Source organism: Corapipo altera, unplaced genomic scaffold, assembly GCF_003945725.1.
Source record: "Corapipo altera isolate COAL_440 unplaced genomic scaffold, ASM394572v1 0, whole genome shotgun sequence".
NCBI lineage: Eukaryota > Metazoa > Chordata > Aves > Passeriformes > Pipridae > Corapipo > Corapipo altera.
The window spans coordinates 60,990,020-61,017,532 of record NW_020884872.1 but is presented as its reverse complement, the minus strand read 5'-3'; positions in this window follow the sequence as shown (position 1 = coordinate 61,017,532).

The window sequence follows — 27,513 nt, the reverse complement described above, 5'->3', positions numbered from 1 at the left end:
TGTTGATTGAGTCATGTTGATTAAGACTTGGTAGAGGAGGGGAAAGAAATGGATATTGTCTTCCATGACATTAGTAAAATCTTTGACACTATTCCACATAAGTTCTTAGTAGAGAAACTGCTGATGTATGGACTTAATGAGAAGACAGTGAGGTAGATTGAAAACAGACTGAATGACTGGGTCCAGCATGCAGTGGGCAGTGGTACAAAGTTTAGTTGGAGACCAGTGACTAATGGTTTACCCAGGATCAGTAGTGGGTCTGATGCTGCTTAACATCTTCATTGATGATAAGGATGATGGGGCCTTAGTGCACCTTAGCAAGTTTGCTGAGGAAACAATACTCAGAGGAATGGTTGATATGCTAGAGGGCCATGCTGTCATCCAGACAGACCTCAACAGGCCTGAGAAATGGTCTGAGAATATCCTCATGGAGTACAACAATGGGAATGTTAAGTCCTGTCTTAGGCCACAGAAAATTTCATTTGTCGAAATGCATATTTTTAAAGGTGACTTGACAGGCTTTCCAGTTTTGAAAGTAGGTTTCAAAAAACTGGGTCTGAGGAAAATTGGTGTCTTAAGCATTCCTTTACTAAAGGAATGTTACCAGTTTTCAACAAGCTGTAAAAATATTTATATATTTGTGTGCAAATGAATGTATAAACACAGAAATATAAATGAATTTAACAATATGTATAACCATGTATAAGTACATACAGACTTCAATACATATATATATATTTAGAGGCAGATTTTAAAGAAAGATTCTTGTGAGTACATGTGAATATACAGAGGCTCATTGAAAGTGAAAAGATCATGCACTACGGTGACGTAATTTAAACAAATAGGATTTGAATACAAATAAAAAAAGAAAGCAACTGTTTTAACTTCCATCTTATCTCTTGTGGGGTTTATGGATAAAACATCTTTTCTAGGGCCAGGAAATGAATTCCTGCTGAAGTAGGCTAGTTTAAGCTCCTTGTGTTTCAGTGTTATGTTTCTTGTGAATAATCATTAAAGGAAAGTAAAATCAATAAAGATATTCTTTCTAGAACTCTGGAAATATTTGAAAAAGCTGTAGCAAATACCGTTTGTTAGAACTGAGATAAATACATAAATATAGCTTAGAAATAATGGAATTCATTGCAGAGCTCTGGGATCAGAGCTCAGGACTGCATAGTAAACAGTTCCAAAAGCATTATCATAAGTCACAGAATCTGAGGACTTCACAGCTTAATATTTACATGGGTGAGTTTTTTTCAATAGGGTATCAGGAAGGAACAGTAGATCTGAAACAGTAAGTGAGCAGTGGGAAGTATTTCAGTGTTTTCCTGGACAGAGCTGAGCAAACTCCTTTTTCCTGAACTCAACATGCAAACTGTAATTCCTAAAATATATTTTATACCTTGTTTTGATTATGCTACAGTAATCTACAGGTATTTCATCTTAATGAAAAATTCCAAGTAAGGCAGGCGTCAGAATAGGTCTTTGGTGGTTCTGAAGGGCACTTCACTCACAACACCACACAATGCACAAACCCACCACACTACCCTTGATGTCAGATTGCCTCTACAGCAAACAGTTGCCTTTGAGAATTGATTTACTCCAGGAAACTGACAACCTCCTATTCAATTCCACTATGAAATTCATTTGAAAAATCCTGGTCGATGTTTTGCTTTCAGCATCCTATGTGTTGAATAACCAAGGATGTTGGACAAAAGAAGAAACCAATTAAAGGGCCTTTGGAGATTCAAATAACTTGTGTTATCCTTTCACTGCTCATTGACTTTTAGAACACATTTGAAATCAGAGACAAAACCAATGTAATTTTTTCACAGAGAGTGTTGGAATACTTAACTCATTTGTGTATGATACTAAGCAAGTTTGCAGATGACGCAAAACTGGGAGGAGCTGTTGACTCCCTCAAAGACAGGGAGGCCCTACAGAGAGACCTTGACAAATTAGAGGACTAGGCAATCACAAGTTCAACAAGGGAAAGTGCTGGATTCTGCACCTGGAATGGGGCAACCCTGCATGTACAGTCTGACTGACTGGAGAATGAGATGCTGGAAAGAAGTGTCACAGAAAGGGATGTGGGGGTCCTGGTCAGTGGCAAGCCGAATATGAGTCAACAGTGCCCTGGAAACCAGGAGGGCCAACCTGATGTCCTGGGGGTCATCAGGCAAAGCATCACCAGCTGGCTGAGTATTGTGATTAAAATTATTAGAAATACCTCTACCCGAGTAAAGGTGCAAATGAAGCCAAATGACAAAGTCAGTAGTATGGGTTTTATTTAATGGTAAATTTGAGACAGAGAGATAGAAAGAAATAGGGAAAAGTGGATGGTTGGGGTGTAGAAGAAAGAAAGTGACAGAGAGAGATTAAAATAGAAAAAGCATCACCATTCCATGTAACCCTGTGGCATCCCACTGGTCCAGTTCTCTCAGTCTTCTTGGTGGTGAGGGTTTCCCAGAAAATATAGAGTCCAATGGATTAATATACATTCAGGAGATGCTGGGCACCTCCCCATGGGGAGGGGAAAGCTTTGAAGTCTCTTGTAACAGGCTTGTTGCCTCACTTGTATCACATGCAATCATCAATGAATTATTCTGACCAGAAGACAGTTCAGAAAGCTACACCTCTGCATTCTGTAAAGGGTGGGTTGCAATTGACACTTTATTAAACCATGTACAGCATTGGTAGGTGATCTAACAGCCTTCTGACAACCTTCTACTGTTATTTTTGAGGGTAAGAGGCTCATTTCACATCATATACAGGGCACTGGGAAATTAGGTTTTGTGGAGAAGTATTCTGTGTGATAGTATTTGAAGTGACTAGGAAATGAGGGGAGATTGCTATGCCATAGGACTGGTTACCATAAGCACTTCAAATGTTTATTATCATACAGTACATTGACAAGCTTTTCACCCTGTCTGATGTCTTGTCACTTAACAAGCATATCTATCCTAACACTGAATATTAAAATAATTTTTAATACATCCAGGCTGACTAAACAATAAAATTCCAACTAGGACCATGGAGTCTGTAGCTTCTTGTATACTTTCTTTTGGTTTAGTCCTAAATATTTAGATTCTAATATTGTTTATTTGTTTGTTTGGTTTAACTCAACAAATATAGTTATAGTTAACAGCTAAATAAGAGAGACACATCCTTTTATACACAGAAATTCAGAGTAGCATGGAAACTAATCATTTTTACTGAGCTGCAGGGGCAGAGAGTGACATATCAAGATACATTTACAAGCATGGTTGTTTTCCTGTGCCTCATGGGTTTGAAGATACTGCTTAGGATAAGGGGTTTTGGCAATTTTTTACATGAAACAAAAGTCATACAATGGTTTGGGTTGAAAGGAACCTTAATGATCATCTAGTTCTAGTCCCCTGCCATGAGCAGGGACACCTCCCACTAGATCAGGTTACTCAAAGTCCCACCCAGCCTAGTCTTAAACACCTTCAGGGTGTGTGGTAGACAGTGAATCAACAAGGCACAAAAATTGCACCTAGTTGCTTACTTATAAAACTAAATAAGGTTCATATACAGTCTTATATCTGCATTGTTTTTCTTAGAGCTGCAAGTCAAGAACAAATCTATACACTCTTGTTAAGTTTATAAGGAATATAGTTCTCATGGAGATAATAAAATGTAATGTTTTAGGCTACTAGGGTGTTTGTAGAAGATTTCCACTTTGAAAGTCTGATAATGGCACAACTCCCATTGGCATCAAGGAGAACTCTGCCTGCCAAAAGGCTGCAAGATCAACCAGACAGTATTTAAAATAAATTTACGGTACATTTAAGAGCTTTTATGACTTCAAAAATTATTTTGTAATTTCACATATAATAGGACTCTAGACTTCTGATGAACTAATTTACAGGTTATTCTTCATGGATATTAGTATACACACTTGAGAGAAAGGTACAAATTAGAATATCTTAGAGTAATGAATTTTGCCCTATCTTAAACTTCAGGGACTTAGAATAAAAATGAACCATCAGTATTTTGTTTGGTTTTAGTTCAACTCTCCACATAACCAAACAGAGTCACAATTCATCAAGAAGATACTTTCTGCTGGAGAGAGAGCTAAATTTTCTCTTATTATGTCATGGTAATCAGAGGTATTTGTCCTCTTTATTTGTATGAAGAATACATTTGTGCCTTGTGCAGTATTTTACTCTAATTAATGCTAATAATGTAGATGCATATTTTCTAATTTTGCATGAAAATGGGAATAGTAACAATATCCTACTGTAAGAGTAATTTAAAAGTCCCCTTGGTGCTTTAAACTCCCCAGGGAGAGAGGAGAGAGGGACAGACAAAGAAAAAGAAAAACATGAAAGGACAAAGAGAGGGGGAAAGCGAAGGTTAGAAGAAGGAGGAAACTCTTCTGGAGGTTGATCTAGATCAGAAACCATAGAGAAGTTTACTGATTCTGACTGGAAATTCCCATGTCGGTTCCTTGTGTTTAAACACTATTAATAATCCTCAAAATGTCATAAAGAAAGAAAATAATTGAGTCATTTTTAGTACACTTTACACACTGATGATTTTATTCTGACTAAATTATATAGATTGAGACACCATGACAGATGTTTTCTGATACTGTAACATAAGGTGGCTTCTAGTGGCTTGTTAATTTTGTTCCTTTGTTGTCTCGTCAACAGCTTAACAAAGTCAAATCTGGAGATAAAAATACTAGCTTACAATTATTAACACTGTTTCATTAAACTGTTACAATCCACTTCTCATAAAAAGAAGTCTAGAACTGGAAAATTGCAGAATGATTGCAGTACTGATTTTCTCCTTTTGCCAATGACTTTGTACTGCAATTCTATTGCTCATAACCTTTGAATATCTGACATGTAATTTTGTTCTGATTTATTATACTTTAAATAATATTTGATTGCTATAAGCTACATGATGGTATCACTTAGTCTGGGCATTACAATTGCATCTGAGTGTTTACCACACTGAGAAATTCATCATAGGCAGTCTGAAGAAAGGTTATGGATACTAAATAAAATTACTTATTTCATAAAGTGGTTTTTTTAATAGATTTCAAAATTTCACATCACTAGAAAAGTCAGGTTTAGAAATATTTTTTTCTTAAAAGAAAAAATAATGCTCAATTTTCTCTGTCTAAATATACACATATAGATTACAGATGTGCTATTAAATTGTCTGCTTTTGAAAATTATATACAGATCCATCAACAAAATGTACAGTGCAGTTTGATAATTCCCCTATCCTGTGTGATCTCAGTACACTTTTTATGAGATTACATAGTGAAAACTTACCCTGCTGCACCTTTTTTTTCTTTCAGAGGGGAATGGAAATGTGAACTGTTTGAAGGAAATTGTCAAAGGCATACAGAAGAAGTTACTATTTTTCCCTCTTTAAGTTCACTTGATTAGTTCATAGGAAGGTCAGCTCTGGGAAAATAGAGCAATGGCCCAGCAGGGAATAAAAATAAGAAATTGTTAGACCTCTTCTCTTCTCGTGCTGAGGTACTACTACTTTGTCAACACAAAAGATCCCTTTTTCACTTCCAGTTTTAGCTAAGATAAAAAGAGTCATCTTGTACTTGTATGAGACCAGTTCCTTTAGTTCAGATCTTCTACCAGAATAAAGTGGTTTGAGCTCATTTAAAGAAATAATATCTGAATCTCAAATAGGGCTTTTCACAAACCTGTGAAGGTTGTCACCAGGTTTTTGTGGGAGAACAATCCTTATTAGATTTTTTTTTTTTAAATTATAACAGGGAGGGAAAAGAGAAAAAGAAAATTCCTTTTCTATATCTTTTCAGAGTCTGACAGTTTATATCCAAGTGGCCTACCATTACCTAGGGAAAGGCATTTTTACCCAATTATCTGTATATACAAAGACACCTGTGTCTATACACACAGAGACACCTACATGCAATTTTATCTTAAGAAACATACCACTTCCCTGTCCACTGGTACAACTGTTACAAAATCTTTGAGTTTACTTAAGTTTGAAAGGAAAGAATTGTGCTGAAAAGCTTATAATTTTATCTTCAATTGGGAAAAAAAAATCAGTAAAAATAAAAGGTATTTTCATGTTTTGAAAGGTTTTTCTCTCTTTTAAAAATTTTACATTCATATATAGTTACAGCAACAGAGGGATTTATTTATGAAGTTAGAAGTATAGATTACAAATATCTCATTGAAATGCAACTCAACAGACAGCTGAGAAAGGGAGGCAAATATTATCACAATTTAAGCTTTAGGAAATTAATAATATCTTAGCACTGGATACTCAAACTTATCTGTAACCGAATATATATTGCGCTGCTGAAAATTAACTGTTGGGGAAACATCGCCAGCCAGTCAAGGGAGGTGATTTTCCCACTCTGTTCTGCACTGCTCTGCCGCCTCACCTTGAACATCATCTGCAGTTTTGTGCAACACAATATAAGAAAGCTATTAAGCCATTAGAGAGTGTCCAAAGCAGAGCTCTCCAAAGGAGAGCAACAAAGATGGTGAAGGGCCTTCAGGGGAAGCCATGTGAGGAGCATCTGAGATCACTTGTCTGTTTCAGCCTGGAGAAGAGGAGACTGAGGAGGACACTTCATTGCAGTTACAACTTCCTTGTGAGGGGAAGAGGACGGTCAGGCATTGATCTCTTCTCTGTGGTTACCAGTGACAGAACCCAAGAGAATGGTCTGATGTTGTACCAGGGAAGATTTAGGTTGGACATTAGAAAAACGTTCTTCCCCCAGAGGGTGGTTGGGCACTGGAACAGGCTCCCCAGGGAAGTGGCCACAGCACCAAGCCTGACAGAGTTCAAGAGGCATTTGGATGATACTCTCAAGCGCATGGTGTAACTCTTGGGGATGGTCCTGTGCAGGGTTGAGTTGGACTTGATGATCCCTATGGGTCCCTTCCAATTCCACATTTTCTGTAATTCTGGGATTCTGGGAATTGAAAATACAAAATGTACAGCAGTATATCTGTTCAATCACAGTGAACTGGCCTTTCAAATATCTCATATTTATTCCTCTTTAATTATCATTCTTCATAGATATGGGACTTAGGTTGAACTGAAGTGTATGCTACAGAACTAGTGCAGCTATTATCAACTTGCATTATATTGCCTGTCAGTCATTTTATTAAGCACCCACTGCCTTGAGTTTTATCACAGTAAACAGCAAATGAATAAGAGAATTTTAGAAAATTTGAAAACATTTTTTACACTTTTACAGTATATATTTCCATCAATACAGTTCCTCAAAGTTCCTCAAAACAGTTTGACCTAGATTAACTAATGAATGGAAACAAGTACTCATTCTCAGGGAAAAAATAACCTCATCTAAACATGAACATGTAGAATGAGTCAAACAAATTGTGTCTTAAGAGTATAATTTTTTATTCTTAAATAATGACAGACTTGGATGATTAATTCGTCTGTGATTTCCTGGGCAGCAGATGTTTAAGATAATTGCATCCAAGAGGATCAAACTATGTATGCATTTCAGAAAACATGAATTATGTTGAAACGGCTGTACACTTTTAGCTAGACCTCTGTGGAAAAGAAATCTACCAGAAGGATCCAGAAAACTGCTGAAATCTATAGTGACACCCCTCTCCTTGTCCTCAAATAAAAAACCAACCAAACAAAAATCTAACCAAACAAACAAAACCAAAACCAACCAACCAACCAACCAAAAACTAAAATCCAACACAATGTGGTTTCCCTCCTCCCCTTCCCCACAATCTAAGTATCAGGGAAAGAGTATATGTGAAAGATCCTCCATGAAGATACAAACTTTCAGGTAACACCCTATCCACCATATCTAAACAGAACAGATTATAGTCACATACATTTTGAATCCTGTTTTATGACACCTGGGCATCCTTAATACCTGCATATAATATATGTCTCCAATTTTTTAACTTACGGTAATGACCTTCATGCAAAAGTTATGCTATAGGATTTCATTCTTTAAAAAAAAATGATGGCATAATATTCCTCCAAGCTTGCTGTCGGATTGAATATGTAATGTAACTCAAAATGTGAGAATGTCATAGGGCATCAGAGGAAAGGAGTTAGAAATACACACAAGGACATATTCCACTACAACTTTGAAAATAATAGATTTTTTTATTATTATTATTATTTTTATATGCAATTCTGTCCTCCTTTCCCTTTTCTAATTAGCTTTCCTCCATGACTTCTCTTATAGCTCTTTAACCTCCAGCTGAGATGATATGGGGAAAAATTCCTCTGAGGCCAATGGTAATGTGGGTCTCTGGATTGCCCAGTAATAATCCCAAAGTATTGTTGCTAAAATCTCTCAAGCACAACACCTCCAGGATAACAGCTAGTGGCTGAGAAAGTAGGAATGACCTGAAGTTCATTTCCCTTTTTTGTGCAAGAAGAGAATGACCCTATCTCTCCTCAACTGTTCTTCATTTCAAGGTCAACTCAACACATGTTTTAAACTATGATACTTTATGATAGATGATTACTCAGTACATACCCAGCACTCCGATATTTTCTAAGCTTTATTTTCTATGGTTAAACACTGAAATGTTTATCACATGTTATCATATGCGCAAGTAGACAATCTGTGTAACAATGACCAATGACCAATAAACCAGCTGTGGTAGACTGTGGAATCTGATGTGTTTTAAACATCAATACCTCTGCAGCCTCCTGTGTTCATAAACAGGGTTTGCAAGAGACAAGAGCTAGATCTTTGATCTTAACCCTGAGAGTTTGGAATTCAAAATATTCAGTGTTGTGCAGCACAGTATGTCAATAATTAAAGCAATATATTGTGTAATTTTTTGTTTATTTTCTGAGGGACTGCTTAATTTTATATCGTTCCATTACAAAAATCATCTTGTAGGTACTGCTGTAATATGCAGAACATAATTAAACTCTTGTTAGGATTCTTTTGCTTCATCAATAATGATGTAGATTAATAGAGTGATGTACAAGATATAGAAAAGTGTTTCCTTCTTTCTCAAATGTCAATTATTTTAATGTTTTGTTTTAAAAATAACACCAGCCATGAAATTTCCTTTTTTTATTTAAAGTCCTCTACAGGATGAAGCCAGGATCAGAAATGAAAATGGAAGTTATTTCCAGGTGAAAAAAAAGGAATTGTTCACCTCAGAAATTCCTAGTGAAGTCTTAGTGCATAGTGTGTGCCTTCGGCACATAGGACTAGGGAATAGCAGCATAAGAAAAAAGTCAAACAACCATTTTCATTATTATAATCATCATCAGTCATCAGCTCCATCACACAGGTTTGTGCATATGCTGTAATGAAAAAAAAAAAAGAAAGAAAAGGAAAAGAAGAGAAAGACAAAGAGAAAAGGCTCCTGCTAATTCTAGATTTCTGAATAGTTTTAACCAAGCAGTAGACTATTCCTCTAAATGACCTCTTAAAGGAGATTGCAACTCATCAGCTCTGTCATTAAATTAATCAATATAATCCCATTATATTTGCTTCTTTTTTACAGAGACACTCATAGGAAAGGTTATCAGCAACTCCTGTGTGAGCATTTTTCGGTCCCCATGGATGCGCAATATGTCACCAACTGTCAGTCAGATCATCACCGACATGGACAAGAAGCAGTGGCTGTGTGATTGGCCTATGCAACATACTATATTCTTCCAGAAGAATGAATATGAGTCCAAAGGGACCGTCGTTGATGTTGTCAAGCAGGGAAATTTGGTGAAAATTCCCTGCTAAGTCAGTCAGACAAAATTATTTTTATGATGTATTCCTAAAGACGTCCTTGGTAAAGATAGTGGGTTTGGTACTTTTGTTTCCTACTACTCTACTTGTCAGGATGCTCAAAAGTACCTTTTTATAAATATTGCATAACCCTTACAGGAGTTTTGAGCCACTGAAATTTTCCTGGAAATATATTGGGGTGAGCTTTTTTAGCATAAAATACTAACGAAAGAGAACTTTCTTTACCTGTAATGAGTGTTCTTCAACCTTCTTGAAAAACCACAGTAAGAAGCAGGATTAAGAATGTCATTGTAACTGGCTTAAAATTTGATTAGAGACCATGTGATTTTTAGAGTAAATTATAGGTAAGAAAATTCACACCCAAATTTGGGGAAAATACTATTTAGAGGGAGAATTTCACATTCTGATGTTTTGATTTTTTTTTACTTAGTACTATCAAATATCACAATGTTTCTATGTTTACTGAGATGGTGAATAATTGTGCAGAATTCAGCTATTTCAGAGTTCCAGGAGGAGGGGTATGTGAATTTTATGAGATATTCACATACACGGCTCCAAGAAAAATCATTTACCAAGCTTTGTGGAAACTGTAAGTTCCCCAGAAAAGCTGGGAACAATATTTCATTAGTGCCACCTAAAGTTTTAAACTTGCACCAAAATGAGATAGGAAGAAATTACTTTCTTAATCTCCCATAAAGCACCTAACATCTAAATAAACATATTAAAAAATCTTATCTATCATTGCCACTGCACTATAATCTATTATCTGAGACATATACATGTACTTCAGAATTGGACACATATTTGTTGATGACTTTATGGGCATGTCATCAGTTAAAACTGATCGATACTTTCTTCTGGTTTGCCTGAAATATTTAAAAAAGAGTTCAATCCAAAATGCCCTGATATGAAAATGAAAAACCAAGTGTAGCAGTTTATGTTTTGCACTTACTTAAGCCTGAGCTGTCAAAACAGCTCTGCAGTGCTTGATGGATTTTGCTTTTGTTTTGTTTTCAACTTGTGTATGATGACCCATATTCTATGTAAATTTGCTCTAAAAACATTCAAATTTGATATCTAAGTACAATGGTTTAGCTTTTTTTGTGTGGTAGTCTGACCTTGGTTGGATGCCAGGTGATTACCAATCCCCTCTATCACTCCCCTGCTAAGCAGGACAGGGGTGGTAGCAGGGAGAAAATAGCATGGAAAAAATCCTTATGAATCAAGATATAGGCAGTTTAATAAAGCAAAGGCTGCGTGTGGAAGTAAGGTAAAACAAAAGCAGATAATGTCCAGCCCAGAAGGCAGGGTTTCAGTGGTTGTAGTGGTTGTTATGGAAGACAAACATCATAATAACGAATGCCCCACCTCCTTCTCCTTTCTCTTAGCTTTTGTTGCAGTGTAGACATCGTATGGAATACCCTATTGGTCATCTTGGGTCAGCTGTCCTCGCTATATTCCCTCTCAAGATTTTGCCCATCCCAAGTGTAGTGGTGAAGGGGAAATGTTGGAGAGACAGCACTGATGATGTGCCAGCACTGCTCAGCAGTAGCCAAAGCACTGGAGTGTTATCAGCAGCTTTCCAGCTACCAGTAAAAACCACAGAGCTGTGAGGACTGCTATGGGGAAAATTAATTCTGTTTCAGCCATAGTCAATAGACTTTCCTATTGATTTTTTTAAATACTTATTATATGAATTGTACAATACCAAATTAGTAGAAGTCTATGCTGTGATGGCTTATATAGGTGTCTTTGACTTCTTATTTATTTTTTCTCAGAAACTGACTGAGCACAAAGAGTTCTGGTTCAGCTTTTTCTCATTTCAATGAGAGGAAATTAACTGCTATACACAGAGAGTAAGGCTCTTCCTATGCATAAAGCAAGCACACCTTAAGTATTGTCTGAAAAAAACAGAGATAGAAAATTGGCAGCAGGAGGATGATAAAGAGACACTTCTCCAAGTCAGTCCAGACTATATGTGATGAAGAGCAAGATCAGTTTTAAAATGGTGTCAAATCTCAATTTCTAAATCATGTTAGATGACAATATTCATACTTTGGACAGGGTTTTGCTTCACTTCATCACTTCACTTCAACGTACCTAGTAAGATGATTTATCAAACCAAACTGAAGACTATTTAATCCAGAAAATTATTCCTTCCAAATTTTTTGTGGCATATCTGAGTCAAATCCTCAGAGAAAGGAGAATAAACAGAAAAATTTAGGACAAAATATGTTTTAAATGCCAATTCCTTATATAGTTTTCATGAGAATCAATCAAGAAACTCATTCAACTTTTATGAAAAGGAATAGATTTCTTTCCTATGTGCCAGTAAGAATCGAATCTTCATCATTTTGCTGAGTGAATTAGGTCAATGATAGCAATGGGTCAAAACCCAACTCCTTGTGAACAAACATTCATCTATCAAATATTACAGCAAAATTTCTAAATCAGCAGTATTTTCTGAATTTTTATGTATTATTTGACAGTGATTAAAAAAGGTTCTTAGGTCTTCCTTTTAAGAATTTTTCTTTATTGTTTTTTAACATTACAGGCAAAATATAATTTTTATGTAAGTTCTTATGGTTTCAAATATACACTGTCAGATTTATAATGAGTATCTAAAGCATTCTTAAGAGTTTTCTCAAGTAGTAGATAACAATAAGGCAGTTTAAAACCAAACCAAAACATAACAGTAAAAAACATTTCTACTGTTTAGATTCCCTAAATTACATGCTATACTCTTTGCATTCTAAACAAATAAAAATGCATATGTACCATTTCAGCTCTTTATTCCTCTTATACAACCACACTGACCAAACACTCACAGAAAAAGGAGAAAATCAGTCTTATCATCGTATCTCATTGTAGACAAATATTGAAAAAGATTTTCTGTATGATCCACATCTGTTGTCAATATGATAATACCTCTAACTTTGGTTTGACCCTTGCTTTATGTATTGTTCGTGACAATATGAAGTATCAAGATTCAAGTATGAGCCAGATGAAAACTGAGTAAAGTACCACTATTCTTGTCTTTTCATATACTCATAGAGAAAGCAGTTCTTCCTCCTCTCTTTCATTATAGCAACTTAAAACACACACCTGAGAACTTCCCAATTAATTGGCAATACCATTGACCCATAATATTCTATGAACATATTTACCTGGTTTATATTAACAAAGGAAAAGAACATAGAAAAACACTATTTCCGTAGAGTTAGACTTCCTATATTTCTCATATCTGTTTTCAGAGAAGTGAAACTTAGGCCTATGTCTAAAATTAGAGCAACCTCTGGTAGTTTGCTTGCATATATTAGAGACTATGAGATCAGCCGTTTCCAATATATTCAGTTAATGTTCAATTTCATTACTCAGAACAGGGAATTACCCTTTCCTAGGCTCTAACAATGTGTAAATTAGTCAGTACTGGTAGAAGTGTGTACTTAATAAACTCAAATTGTATTCACACTGACCTTCATTTTCCACCTGTCTTGGGCTTTTTTCCCATATTGTGCCTCTTCTGTAGCATATGATTTGCAAACTCAGAGGAGATGGTAGCCGTACTCAATATCATGGAGGAAACAAGGTAAGTATAAACAGAAGTGAGTAAATTTTAGCAATCAAATGTTTAAAAGAGATCTGCTATACAGTTTCAGAATGATCACTTAGTCTGGGCCTCAGTACCACTGTCAGACAATTTTTCCTAAATTATGCTCTATAGAACTTAATAGCTGTAGTATTAGCAGAATCAGGTTGTTAGCCAATGTAAGAAATGCAATTAAAAACCTTTTAAAGTCCATTTATGAAAGCAACAACATACTCATTGGCAACTAAGAAATCTGCTTTAGAGATGACCCCAGTTGTCTTTTGACGTTTTTAAGTTATGTGTTTTCCAAATAAGGTTTGCAGTTCATTATTACCCATGTTTTTTCTATTATAATGAAAACTGCAACAAATTGGCACTTAGAGTGGGTTCACAGGAGGAATAACCTCTTGTAAATATATTTGTAAACATCACAGAGTGCTACTATTCTTCACTACTCTTTCATTTCTTCACTGATGGTTGGAGTTTAAATTAATTTAGTACATTTGAAAGTTGCCAAACTGACATTCAGAGAAGCTGCAGTTTCTTATATAAAGTGGAGAAAAAAAAAAGGAAAGATGCAAGTGAGATATTATCCACTCCAATATCCCCTGACCATTTTCTTGGAGAATTTTCTGAAATGTGTATGTCTCAACAGCATTCATTTCACTTACTTTATTTATTTCCTGTATATGAATCGAAATCCATTTTAAAATTTGAAAAGGTTCATACACAAAATTGTTTTTAAATACAGAAACAGACATATGATGAATATGATAAGATGTTGCTCTCTTTATTTATGAATATTATTTTTGACTATGAACAATTTGATAATACAAGAACTAAACCAAACCTCTTTTTCATGTGTAATGTAACTGCAGTTTGTATATGCCAACAGTTTCCTCTCAGATGACAGATTCTCATTGGACAACTAGAACTAGTCTTTCAGTATAAATAAAAAATGATCTCTTTTAGAGATGATGATCATGTCTTCAAATTCTATTAACAATGAACTTGAAAGATCTTGGTATTTGCCAAAAATTCATCCCAAGTAAAGCATGGAGTCACATGTGCCATGGTTTAACCCCAGCCAGCAACCAAACACCATGCAACCACTTGCCCAATCCCCCACCAGCTGGACTGTGGAGAGAATCAGAAGGGTAAAAGCTAGAAAATTCATGGGTTGAGATAAAGACAGTCTGATAGGGAAAGCAAAAACTGCACACGCAAGCAGAGTAAAAAAAAGAATTAATTCCCTACTTCCCAAGGGTGGGCAGGTGTGCAGCCATCCCCAGGAGAGCTTGACCTTGTCATGCCTAACAGTTACTTGGGAAGACAAACATCATCACTCCAAATGTCCCACCTTCCCTCCTTCTTCCCCCCCCCAGCTTTATATACTGAGCATGATGTCATATGGTATGGAATAGCCCTTCATTCAGTTTGGGTCACCTGTCCCGGCTGTGTCTCCTCCCAGCCTCCCATGCACCTCCAACTTCCTTGCCAGCATGTCAGTACAGAAAGCAGAAAAGGCCTTGGCTATGTGTAATCTTTGCTGAGCAACAACAAAAACATCAACCTTCATTATCAACCCTGTGTTAAGCACAAATTCAAAACATAACCCCATACTAGCCACTGTGAAGAAAATTAACTTTACCCCAGCTGAAACCAGAACAACTTTTCAGAGAAACCAAAGTGGAGGAATTTGTAAGACACTAACTCTAATGTGTCTTTCCAGTGGGTGTCATGCACTAAGTGATGACAAAGTATTCTATTACCCAGCAATGAAGTTATTTCTTCATTTTATTGTTGGCGGTTCTTTTGACACCTAATTTTTCTACCAAAATTTTCCCTTACTTTAAGTTTTGTAATACTTAGTGCCCACAGCCAAATTCAGTTGCACTAGTGTGGTTACAGCCCAACTAATTTCAGTGTATACTGTCTGGACTATCTGTAGTATGCAGTATAGGATGAATCCAACATCTGAGACCAATGATGGCTCATGAGACATCAAAAACTTTCCTCTAGGAAAAGAACAGTAACAATTTTTCTCTGTGTATAGTCTGAGTAGTGCTGTGAAAATGTACAATGTTCCACAGTGTTTTTTTGTTGGTTAGCTTATTTTCTTATGCCTGTTTGTATTTTTGCTTACGGGTTTAGGTTTGTTTTGATTTTATTTAATACAGCTGAGGGTATTATCTACTTCATCTAGTTTTCTATACGACTCATAGAAACCGAATTAGAAATTTTTGGTGACAATAATTTATTGATAGAGTAGCACTTTTGCATTTCCCATTTGTGACTACAATGATCATCAGAAAGATTCCGTCATGATTTACTAATATGACTGAAAATATTATCAGTAAATAATCAGTTTGACATGCATACGTAATATGTAATTGATGGTATATTTAGTTAATCATAAATTAACTGGATGACTTATGTTGACTCAGTATAAGCAAACTGCTTGCAATAACCATTCTGATGAGTTTTAGATAATAGGAAGTTTACATCTATTCTAAAAAAAAAGTCAGATAACTAGAGCAAAGAAGTGTAGAAAGTATAAGTAAGTTCCTGAAAAATTCATTAGCAATTATTAAAACAACCTATTTGCAAATACATTGAAGACAAGAGTGGAGTACATAATGCACAGAATGCAGCTTTATGAAGAACAATGAACCCAAGTGATCTAATCTTTCTACACATTGACAAATAGAAAGGGAGTTGTTTGTCATATAGTTTCATTTTTTGTAACATTTATTGTTTTTGTACATGACATTGTCTTAAGAAATAAGGGAAATGCAGTTAAATGATATTGGGGTGGAAGTAAACCAGATTGGATATCCATAGCCACAGAGAAGGATGTGAAATTGTTCTCTGCAATCTTTATGTATTGGACAAGAAATAATGAGTTTCAAAAACAGCACAGAAAAATCAGTATAGACACTGGGGAAGCATGTAAAGGTAAAGCAGCGAATTACAGGCATAGATTGCTGGGGGAACCTCTGTCATAGAAGTCTTTAGGAGAAGTAGAAAAATGTCTATGCAGAATCATAGAGACTACCAAGTCTGTCATAGGGCAGGGAAAAGGACTATATGACCTCTCAATGCCTTCTTAGTCCTGTTTTTCTGAGATTCTATTATGTAGACATCTAAATGTGAATACATTATTGAAAATGTTGTAATACTATAGTTAATATTTTATAATAATAATAAAATAGTTAATATTTTCCAGTGAATGTTGATAATGACAATTGTATTATTTTTTACTTGTAATTTAAATTATGATTGGTATTTGAATATTACTGAGTAAAAGAGCCAACCATTACCAAAGATTTAATTTGTGAATCAATATTCAAATAAAAGAGTCAAGGTCACTACTTCTTATTATTATTTCATAACTATAAATTTTACTTCCTGATAGGACCATTCAAATTGATAGATACAAAATTTTTATTAAAAAAGAACCAGTGGAATAGTTCCAAGGACTAAGGACGCATGTACTCTGGTCTTTTTAATCACAATGACATGAATTCTATTCATCCATTTAGGTTTTTTGTGGCAGAATAGCAAACTTGAGCTTCAGTAATGAAGATAAGAAAGTAATTCAGCTTCTTTAAGGAGACCGATAGGCAAGATCCCACGGGAAGTTGATCTGAACAGTAAAGGGACTGATGAGATCCAGTTTCCTTCGCAGAAAAACTCCTTAAAACACAAGTTCAATTCCAATATGAATAAGAATGTGTGGCAGAAGGTCAGCTGACAATGCAGAAATCCCGAATGAGCTCAAGCCCAAAAAGAAAGTATATAGAGTTGAGTTAGCGACACTCCACTAAGAAGTAATCTTCATGGTGGTGATGGTCAAGCACCGGAAATCTGTGAAATATTCATCCCCATTAGATATTCTCAAATCTAATATGTCTAACAGAACACTCCAAAGCCAGCCCTGCTTTAATCGGGAACTTAGGTAGATGACTTACAGAGTCCCTTTTACCCTAACAATTTTTATTATATTTTTCTTAGTTTTTTTTTTCAAAATTATAAGAAATCCAGCTGTAATACCATATTTGTTGATTTAATCTTAGCTTCTTCTTTCAGAGGTTCCTCTTATTTCTTTTGTCTTCCCTAGCTCACACCATTTTTAAAAACTCCTGTTGAGATTTATTTCCTTTCCATTTTTATATTAGCCACTGCTTGTCTATGTTGTGATTATTTCTTTACATTTAATTCCTTTTGAACACTTAATCCTTTTTTGTTGTACTTTCCTGAACTGCCTCTGATTTGTTAATATATGTGTGATATTGAGGTTTCCAGAACTGAGCTTGTTCTTGCAGGTGAGATCACACTGGGGTTATATAGAACAAAACTATTGTATGCCTGCTATGTGACATCAACAAGACAGATTCTTTGGTCTCTAACAATAATTCTTACTTCTTTTAAAATAGGAAGGGTAATGATCACTTCTGTATCTTTGCAAGCCTGGAGCACAAATACAGACATGCACGAACCGGCACAAACTCACAGATATACACAGGCATATAAAGACATAAACAATTCAGAGAGATTGAGTTAATTTCTATCCTTCTTTTGTACATCTCCTGTACAAAATTATTGGTATTGGGAAAAAAAATGCAACCAAAGAGAAGAAGAAAAAGAATATTCTCTTAGATTTTTTGCAGAAGGAAAAATGGGGCAAATGGTTGCAAATAACAGTAATTACAAAACCCATAAGAAGAGATGCAGGAGTATATTAGTCATTGATTCATTTCCCTTGAATGGTGCACCTGGTCATATAGTGATATGGTGAAATGCTTTCATAACATCTTTCAATATGACAGGAAATTGTAACACCTTTTGATTAAATAAATCCCAAAGTATAACCAAGCATGAACAGTAGGAAAACACCTTGTGATACAGGGAGTAGAAATGTTCTCAAAAGCTGTCTGCACTTAAACTCTGCCTCACTTCAGATTATCATCTGGTTTCAAACTAGCAGTGCCAGATAAACTATTCCTTCTGTTTTAGCACAATTTTCTTTCTCTGGTCTTGATAGTTTGCGAATCTCTCTCAGACTGTCCCAAGAGAATCATCTTCACAGCAAAAGCTTCTGACTCCACTTCACACCTGACTCTCAGTGAGATGAAGCATAGACTAAAGGATCTTGCTCCCCCTCAACTATATTCCTAGATGAAACACTTTTCAGACAGGTCCACAGGAGAAGGTTATGAACTACAAGGAAGAAATGAGTTCAGAGGGTAAAAGTGACAATTATTTTTCTACATGAACAAAAACGAGAAAAGCATTGGCCTTTTCCTTAAAAATGTATCACATTGAAAGCCCAATACTGACGTTTTTGTAGTCTTTCTTCACATAAATGTCCCAAAGAAACCTCTGAAAAAACATCTGACAAGCACCAACTTTTATATGATCACCTGATTGCACTTTTTAAAAAGGAAATGTCTAGAAAGCACTGTAGCATTTAAAGGCAAGTAATTCTTTATAGATGAAACAAGAACTTGAGATAATCTGTGGGGTGGTATTTACACATCCTTACATTTACCCACTTAAAAATCATACTTTGTGCCTCCCGGAAATTCAACTGGAATGTAACCCCCTTACAATCAGATCTAGACTGCATTCCATGTCATAAACTTACAATCCTTGAAACCAAAAGGAGCATATAAGGGTGATTTTGAAGATATCTCTGCATGCATTTTATCTGCTTGAACATTTGTCAGTTAATCCTCAAGGGGTTCACAGTGAAAATAATTTCTGCAACCAGAGCTAGTATGGCTTCAAGGTTGATCAAGGAGTTGACGTGGAGAAGGGGAAGACCAGTAACTCTCTTTCCATGAGTTACTGCCACTGAAAGGCAATTTTCAAGCCCAGATCTCATCTTTGCTTGCTGAAGAGAGAGTTTTACTCAAAGGAAATTATTCAGATGTAACTGAGTGTCTTCAGATCGGATCTAATGGGGAGTTGATGAATGTCCATTTTACCCATTCTGCTCACAGTCTGAGTTCAGAGTCTTCCTGTGCTGGTTCCATCCCCCCCACCCCCTATCTTCCCCCTTGGAATTATTGCTTTGACTGTATGTCAACACCATGCTTGTAATTTTAACTGTTTGCTTAGGCACATGATCTTCATTGTTGACTCCAGCTAAAACTCTTCTAAGATGTATGCTGAAGAAGAACATCTTGGGAAAAAAAAGGCATGTAGAAGAGCAATACCTCCTCTAATACCTTGTATGTCAGTGGTCTTGTGTATGTTTCACTTATTCCACGAGGAATTTCTGCTATAGAAAAGTATCTGCAGCCTAACTTGCCTGCTTAACCTTTTGATTTTATTCCTTTCCATGGTCAGTTTCAGTTCTGTGATTATTAAAAAGCAAACTCCATTTCAATTATTGTTTGTTGTTTTGTTTTTTTTTTTTTTTCCCCAGATACATTAGTTCCTTAAAAAAACCCTAAGTGATTAAAAGTCCTCTGACCTGAAATATACATTTTTCCAACTGGTTTCATCTGTTTTCTATTCAAAAACAGAAGAAAATTCCATCAAATCTTCCACTCATTTGGATTGCATGACACCAGACAGAATTTTTTTTCTTGTTTTTCGGTATGTGTATACCATTTCTAGCCTATTATCCTACTGATATTTTCATAAATGTAATTATTCAAAATACATATACATGTATTTTCCCATATTATAAATTAATCCAAGGGCATGTTAAATGATCACAGTTAGTATGACAGTGTTCTCAAAAATGCTTATTGAATAAGGCACTAGAAACAGTATTTTACTCAATAAAATGCTGGCACTAGTGAGAACACAAACATATCAGCATCGTTGTTTCTTGATCCTGAGTGTCATGATTGTGTATTTTTTCAACAAATCTTTATTTGTCCTATTTTCCTGTTGAAAACAGAGGTTTTAGTGGGAATTTTTTATGCTTGGTGATGAAGGATAGACCTCTCTTTGAGCTTGAGCTCTCTTCAGATGTACAGAGAGACAATATATACAGGGTAAATAGAATAATTATAATGCCAGATATGAATATTAATACATGAACATAATATTACATTTTTTTATAAGTATTCTTATTCAAAACTAATAATCAGTATCTTTTTTTCCCTAATGATTGAGCTCCCTAATCTCTTTTCAACAGCACTGCTGCTAATCAACATGAAGCAAACCAGCAGATTATTCAGAGAACAACCATGTCTCTGTGGTCTGAACAGTAATAGAGTCTGACAACAGGTTATACACAAAACCTTACTGAGGCAGCAAGAAAGATGAGCAGCAATGCTCCAAATGGTGATGCACCTTGATCACTGATAACAAACACAGGGTCATAAACAATACCATGGCTCCGGTAGACTGTCAGGGACTTAATGTCCAGTCAATTGTGCAAATGACTTTTGAATATGGGTAAGAGTTGTGCCACTCCTTGGCTCCACCAGCATGAGTATGAGTTGAGAAAATCACACCCTACATGGCAGTAGCACGGACTACATGTCATCTCATATGATGTGGGTGACATCCTGCCTGCATGACAATGGGGGCAGGGTGTCAGGCTGCAAGAAAAATGAGACTTGTGCAAATCGAACGAGCTTGCAATAAAGACACTCCTATTAAATTTCCAACAATTCTCAGCTTCTACTGTATTGTGAGGATTAGATCTAAAGCTACATTGTCTACAGCACCAATAGATATCAATCTGGAAACTCTAGATGAGTTCTGTTCATTTTTCCCAACAATATCCTATGGTTCATTCATTGTTCCTTGGTAGGACCTCTGTGTGAAATGAAAACTGCCACTTGACAAGTGTCAGACTTCTAGACAAAATGTCCATGAAGAAAAAGATATCCAAATAAATTTTATGGAATAATATTTGTGAACACAAAGTTTTTGAGGATTAAGCAATATTTTTCCCCATTTAATTGGTCAGATTTTTTTGTAGAAAAGGTAGTTTAATTATCTACCAGAATACTTTTATTTTGCTGGTCATGAGAATATGATTGTGCAATAAAAGCAAATAAAGTTGTGGTTTGTCAGTATGCCTCCTCAAAGAGGCATAATCTGTTTTTCTCTTTTTTGCTCTCTGAATGAGAGAACAAAACAATACACAACAGCTGTTTATACTTTTAAAGCCCGTTCTCATTACACCGTGCTGGACTTCAGTCAGTGTGAAGAATTGGACCAGTACTCAATCTGCAGCCTTATTAGAGCCAAGCAGTGCAGAGAGATTAATTTACATCCCTTAATTCACAGCACTTCTATTTCTGTAATCCAAGCTAGCAGAACATCATGACATACTCAGTTCAAGTTCAATTTAGGTGCCAGTATGCTGACCAGATACTTTTCTTCAGAGTATCTTCTTGCCTTTTTTTTTTCTCTAAACCATATTTGATCGGTCCATTAATTATTACTGCCTAAGTGTAGAACTTCACAGAATCCCAGAATCACAGAACAGTTGGAGCTGGAAAGGATCACTTGAGATCATCTAGTCCAACCCTCCTGTTAAAGTAGTTTCACCTACAGCAGGTTGCACAGGATTGCATCCAGGAGGGTTTTGAATATCTCCAAGGAAAGAGAACTGACAGCCTTTTGGGACAGCATGTTTCAGTGTTTTGTCACTCTCGCAGTAAAGAAATTTTCCCTCATATTCAGATGGAACTTCAAGTGTTTCAGTTTGTGCCCATTGCGCCTTGTCATGAACTTCAAAACCTTTTTTGTTGAGTTTTATCAGTTTGTCAGTTTGTCTGTTTTCTGATCACTTTCCCAACTGAGCCTTTGTGAATTTAAATAAGTCTCTTCTGTATTGCAACATTTAAATCATTTGTGAAAAGCCAGAACTGTACAACACGTGAAAATCTTCTGCAGAACCTGCCTAAATGTTACCTTCCAATTTGATAGGCAATCACTGTTAATGACTTTTTGGGCATATCGGATAATTTTTCACATCTATAATACTAATCTTCTTAATCTTATCTTTTGCTTGCAAGTGTCACATAAAGTAGCTTCAAAAGATTTTGTAAATTCAAAATATCTTACATATACATTTCTTCTCTTTTATCTGTAAGACTGTTATCCTATCACAAAAAGGAAATTATATTATTCTGACAAGCTTTGTTCCCAAGAAATCTGTGATTGTAGTTGCTTGACTTTTACGTTATCTCTATGTGCCTATAAATTTTTTGATTATTTGTTCCAGTTTTTTACAAAATGAACTAAAGCTAACTCGCACATAATTCTCAATTCCTACTTTTTCACCTTTCTGAAGATGAGAACTGTGATTTTCTTTTTTTTTTCTCAGCTCTCCAAAACTTCATAACCTTTTGTGAATTCTATAAGGTTTCAGCAATTCTTTAAAGTTTTCTGAGTAAAATTCAATTGGACTATCCAACATAAAACTTCTAACTTACATTAGATGTCTTTAATATACTTTTCCTTTCTCCAGACTAAATCCTCACCCCTTTCTTGTTGATTATGTGTCAGCTGCCTGATCTCAGACAATCTTTTTAGCAATATCTGAAGCTAAAAAGAACATTAAACACCTCAGAATTCTTGGTATCATCATCAGTTCTTCCTTCCCCCGTTCAGCATTTCCCTTTATCTTCATCTTGATACTAACATGCTTACTGAGTGTCTTCTTGTTGCTCTCTATAACTCTTGCCAGTTGTGTCTTATTTTACATCTTGGTCCTTTACAATTTTTTTTCCACACATTTGTCCTTAACAATTTGACCTCTTTTTCTGTGTTCCATATACTCCCTTCATGCAATTAAAATCCCTAAAGAGTCAATACTTTACCCAAGTTATGTTTTTTCTGTACTTCCTATCCTTCAGTATTTGCAGTCTGTGATTATGCTTTTAAAATAGTTTCTTCATTAAGCTGCCAAATTTCTTCTTTACACTTGTTTCTCACAGAATATAAGTTTTCAATATTCTTAATTATTGCTCTAATAAATTTGCAGGTTCAAGGTTTGTTTAATCTAATGTATGAGAGTCAGGAGTTTTCCCCAAGGGAAATCTATAAAGACAGTTGAAAGTATTTTAGCTTTTCCTGTTCCGTGGGCTTTGACCTATTTCCCACAATCATCCAGGCATTTTAATATAACAAACTCCCTGCTATTGAAGGATGTAGCCTGCATCTCTCCTGTTCTCTTGCTGTGACACATTTGTTATTACCATTGTTATTGGTCTTAATTTTTTTTCCCTAAGGGACAAAAGACAAATTTGGGGGTTGGAGTTATGGAGAAATATGTGAAGTAAATGTTTCGAGCAACTTAATTACTATGTACTTAGTCATAATTCTCCAGAGACACTGACATTGGGGTCAATAGATTTTCATTAGTTGGCATATCTTCAACATTAAATTAACATGTGCAGTTGCTATCTTTTCTTTTCTTAAAAATTACTATTCAAATTTTTATCTTAATATTAAACACTTGTACATAAAGTTCTATGATCTAATGAGTTTTTCACAATTTGTTAACCAATTGTTTGTGCTAAACCAGAGAACCATAATTTGTTCCTTTTCTAAGTTACTTTTATCCTCTCTCTCCAAAGATAACTAGAAAATAAAGAGAAGCTCAGGAAACTGAAACTTTCTGATGACATGAAAAATGTAAGTTATGGGTAGCTGATATCTGTACTTCTGCTGCAGCTGGATTTATATCATGTCTCTCTTGACTGGGGACACAGAGACTGAAAGAAAAAAATATCTGAACTGTAATTTCAATAAAATGAAATAACAGTTGAAGGTCATCTTATCAAATTCAGAAATATCCAGCTCAAAATGCAACATATACTTTATGGAGAAATTGTACTCATTGTCAGATAACCATATGGCTTATTTCAAATCTATTTGTAAAGAAGGGATACTGCCACAGAGAGTTAATCACATATGATGTTCATAACGTAATATGAATCACAATAACAATCCTAAATAGACATTATGGTAAGAGCAGTTAAATGGAACTCGAAATAAACTGTACAGATGAGTGCAAGTCAGTTAGCTTGAAAGGATAGGAGCTTTCCAGTGGAGGAACAGCAACCGAATACAGTATCTATTCAAGGACTATTAAGTACAAATGTAAAGTGTATCTCTAAAGCCAGGTGCAGCTATTTGACATATGAGTGGGAAAAAACAAATACATAGTTTTGTTGATGTAGGATGTGTTCTCGTTAATTTCCTAAGTCTCTCCCCTGTAGGATTCTTAGGCATCTAATAACATGGTTGAACTCAGATCGTAACCAAATTTCAACACGGGTACTAATCTGTCTCTATTCTGTGCATATTGTCAGTAAACTTGTTCATTATGCTTTCCCACTGTGAAATTTGTTTGTTCACGTTTTGGAATTGACCAAAGGATTCAACTGTTACTGGAGAATAATGATGGTCTATCAGAGAGCAATACAGACAAGGCAGTGAAAATCCATCATCTCCACTTGAAACGTTTGGGTTTCTTTTTAAAAAAAAAAGAATTTTTCTTTTTTTTATAGGGCACGTAGGGTCAACATGGAATGGTGAGGAATATCGTTTAACTGGCTTTCTTATTGCCGGTAACAACATAGGTACAAGCACAAAGCCTTGGGGACACTTGTGGCCTCAAAATTATGCTTTTCATTGATGCCTAAAAGAAAATTCAGGGAGAAAGAAACTCTGAGACAACTTAGTTTTAAAGGTGAGATAAGGAAAGGATTTAATTCGTGACTAGGCAGAAGGTTACAAGACACACCCCTCTGTTACTGACGTTACAATTTATAATACCCTCTGTCCAATCCCAGATTTTATCCTCCCTCTGGCTTTTGCTCCGGACCACCCCTGGTCCACCCCTAGGAAATTGAGGTGGGGGTCTTTTCGAGACCACCTTCTTTGTCCCCCTAGTCTTCCTCGGAGCACAAAGGGCACACGTTCACCCAGTTCTTCACTGTATCCTCGCGGTTCAGGCCAGGATTAGATGTTCTCAAACAGAAGAAGTCTATTGTAAAGAGAGACTAAACATTTCTGCTGGAATTGAGGGGTATTGATATGGGGAATCGGGGTAAAAGGGTTGGGATATGTGTGTTGCTTCTGTGCTAAGGGTAAGGGAATAAATGCTACTGCTTCTAAAATCTACTTATAAAGCTTATAAAAATTAGAAAAATCAAAAAACAGATGGACCTTAAGGCATCACCATTTAAATTATTGTCTTACATTTTTAACTAGATATCCACCCAGACAAATGAATTTGACATTGCAGTACAAGGACATATCCACAGAGTCATCTTTAAGTGAATGAGTACAGGAAGTAAAGAAACACCATTTTTGAAGAATAACCTGAACTTGAACACGGATTAGCAACTAGAGGAATACTTTCTGTCTGCTGACCTGCTGCATTCATGCTCCAGTGTCTTCACAGATATTTTATACAAGTAGCTTGATTAAAGTTGTTGTGCAGTAAGCTGATTCACATTAGTCATGCTAGGTAATAAAGGCAAGCAAATTTATTAATATTGTTCATTCTTACAGAGAACATTAAGGAGTCAGAAATTTGCAATGAACACCGCTATGATCTGGTTTGTTCCATTGTATTCTCACCCTGTATCTTCTTTTGGTGAACTTTCACAGGACTTTATGGTGTAAAATAGGAAAAAAATGATTATACACAAAGTTGTATTTAAGTGAAACCTTTTAAGTATTCTTTGAATACTTAAATATTCATCATAAGAAAAGGTAGGTACTTTAACAAAAATGATTTCTTATTAAAATGTCAGCTTCTTCAAGGTTTTTACCTTGAAGAATAAAATAAAAGATAAGAGTTTCTTTTCTGACTTTCACTCGATGACTGCAATACACATTATGGAGATAACATTAAGATATGCTTCATTGTCCGCTTAGTGAATTATACAAGTTTTTGGACAGAAATCAAAAGACTAAATTTATCCACATTTTCACTTAGCCTCTGAAAATACTCAAATATATTGAAATATGTAAGCTTCTCACAACAACAGATATATGGACCAGGACAATAAATAACACATAAAAGCATGACCATATATATGTTACACTTTGACTCAGGAAAATAAGCCTGTCTAAAATATACAGCTCAATTTTGAAATCCAGCTGTGGAAATATTTCACCCATGTTCAACACTTTGGTTGGAGTTTTGTGTCCAAGACTCTCTAGAATCAGACAGATGTGTATAGGTAGCAGGCAATATGTAAGTATGGATGAAAGAGCAGGAAGATGATTGCAATTTCTATTTAACTTTGACATACACTGTGCGATGAAAATTCACTTCTTTAGTGAGGAGTTTATCTTTAAAAGGTGTTGCAGTTTCATTCAGAAAGGAGTTAAAATTCTGACTTTCACCAGATAATATCCAAGGCATTGTTGTCTGGATGCAAGATAAGACCTCAGGAAAATCAGGCTTCTCATAAATTACGTCACAGCTAAAACCTCCAAAATATTGCCAATCCATGGAAACACTTTCAGTTAGGTTAACCTGATTTATTATATATGTTTACATTGGGAAAACATAATTCATTTGTGTCTATCTCTTTCCATTGACTATAAAAGGAGTTAAGGGCTAAACATTTACATTATTTAAATGTAGATAAAATGCATTTGATTTAGATTACAAATGGATTACTCAGAATTAATATCAGTCATCTATGTAAACACAAGATAATTACAGATGTGTATAAGCATTGTTAACAGAACAAGTTAAAAAGTAAAATTGTGCCTGAAGTAAGATTTAAGCTCGGAGGCCCTATCCCAAGACCACATATCAGCCAATGAAGATAGATATGCAGCCTAAGACACCAAGAGACACAATCCAGAAGCTTTGTACCGAAACTAGCTTGTGGAACGGTGTAGCCAGGTTTTTAAAATGCATTTGTACATCAGGTATGTTACCAGCCAAGTTGTTTGTAAAAATTTCTTCCAGCCATTTGTAGATCATCTGCCAGGATTCTGGGGTTTGAGACATAACTGAATCATGAAATTTCTAGCATTTTGTTTTGTTTGAGGACTCTATGTTGATATACTTCATTTCTAATTCTCTCTTCTCCTGGGGAAGGTCAAACATTAAAATCATTGTCACACCAGCATCTCCAACAAGTTATGCTCAGAGCTCAACTTCATTCTCATAACTCCAGCATTCTCAACAGCTTTGCTATGTGCCTAATCAAAT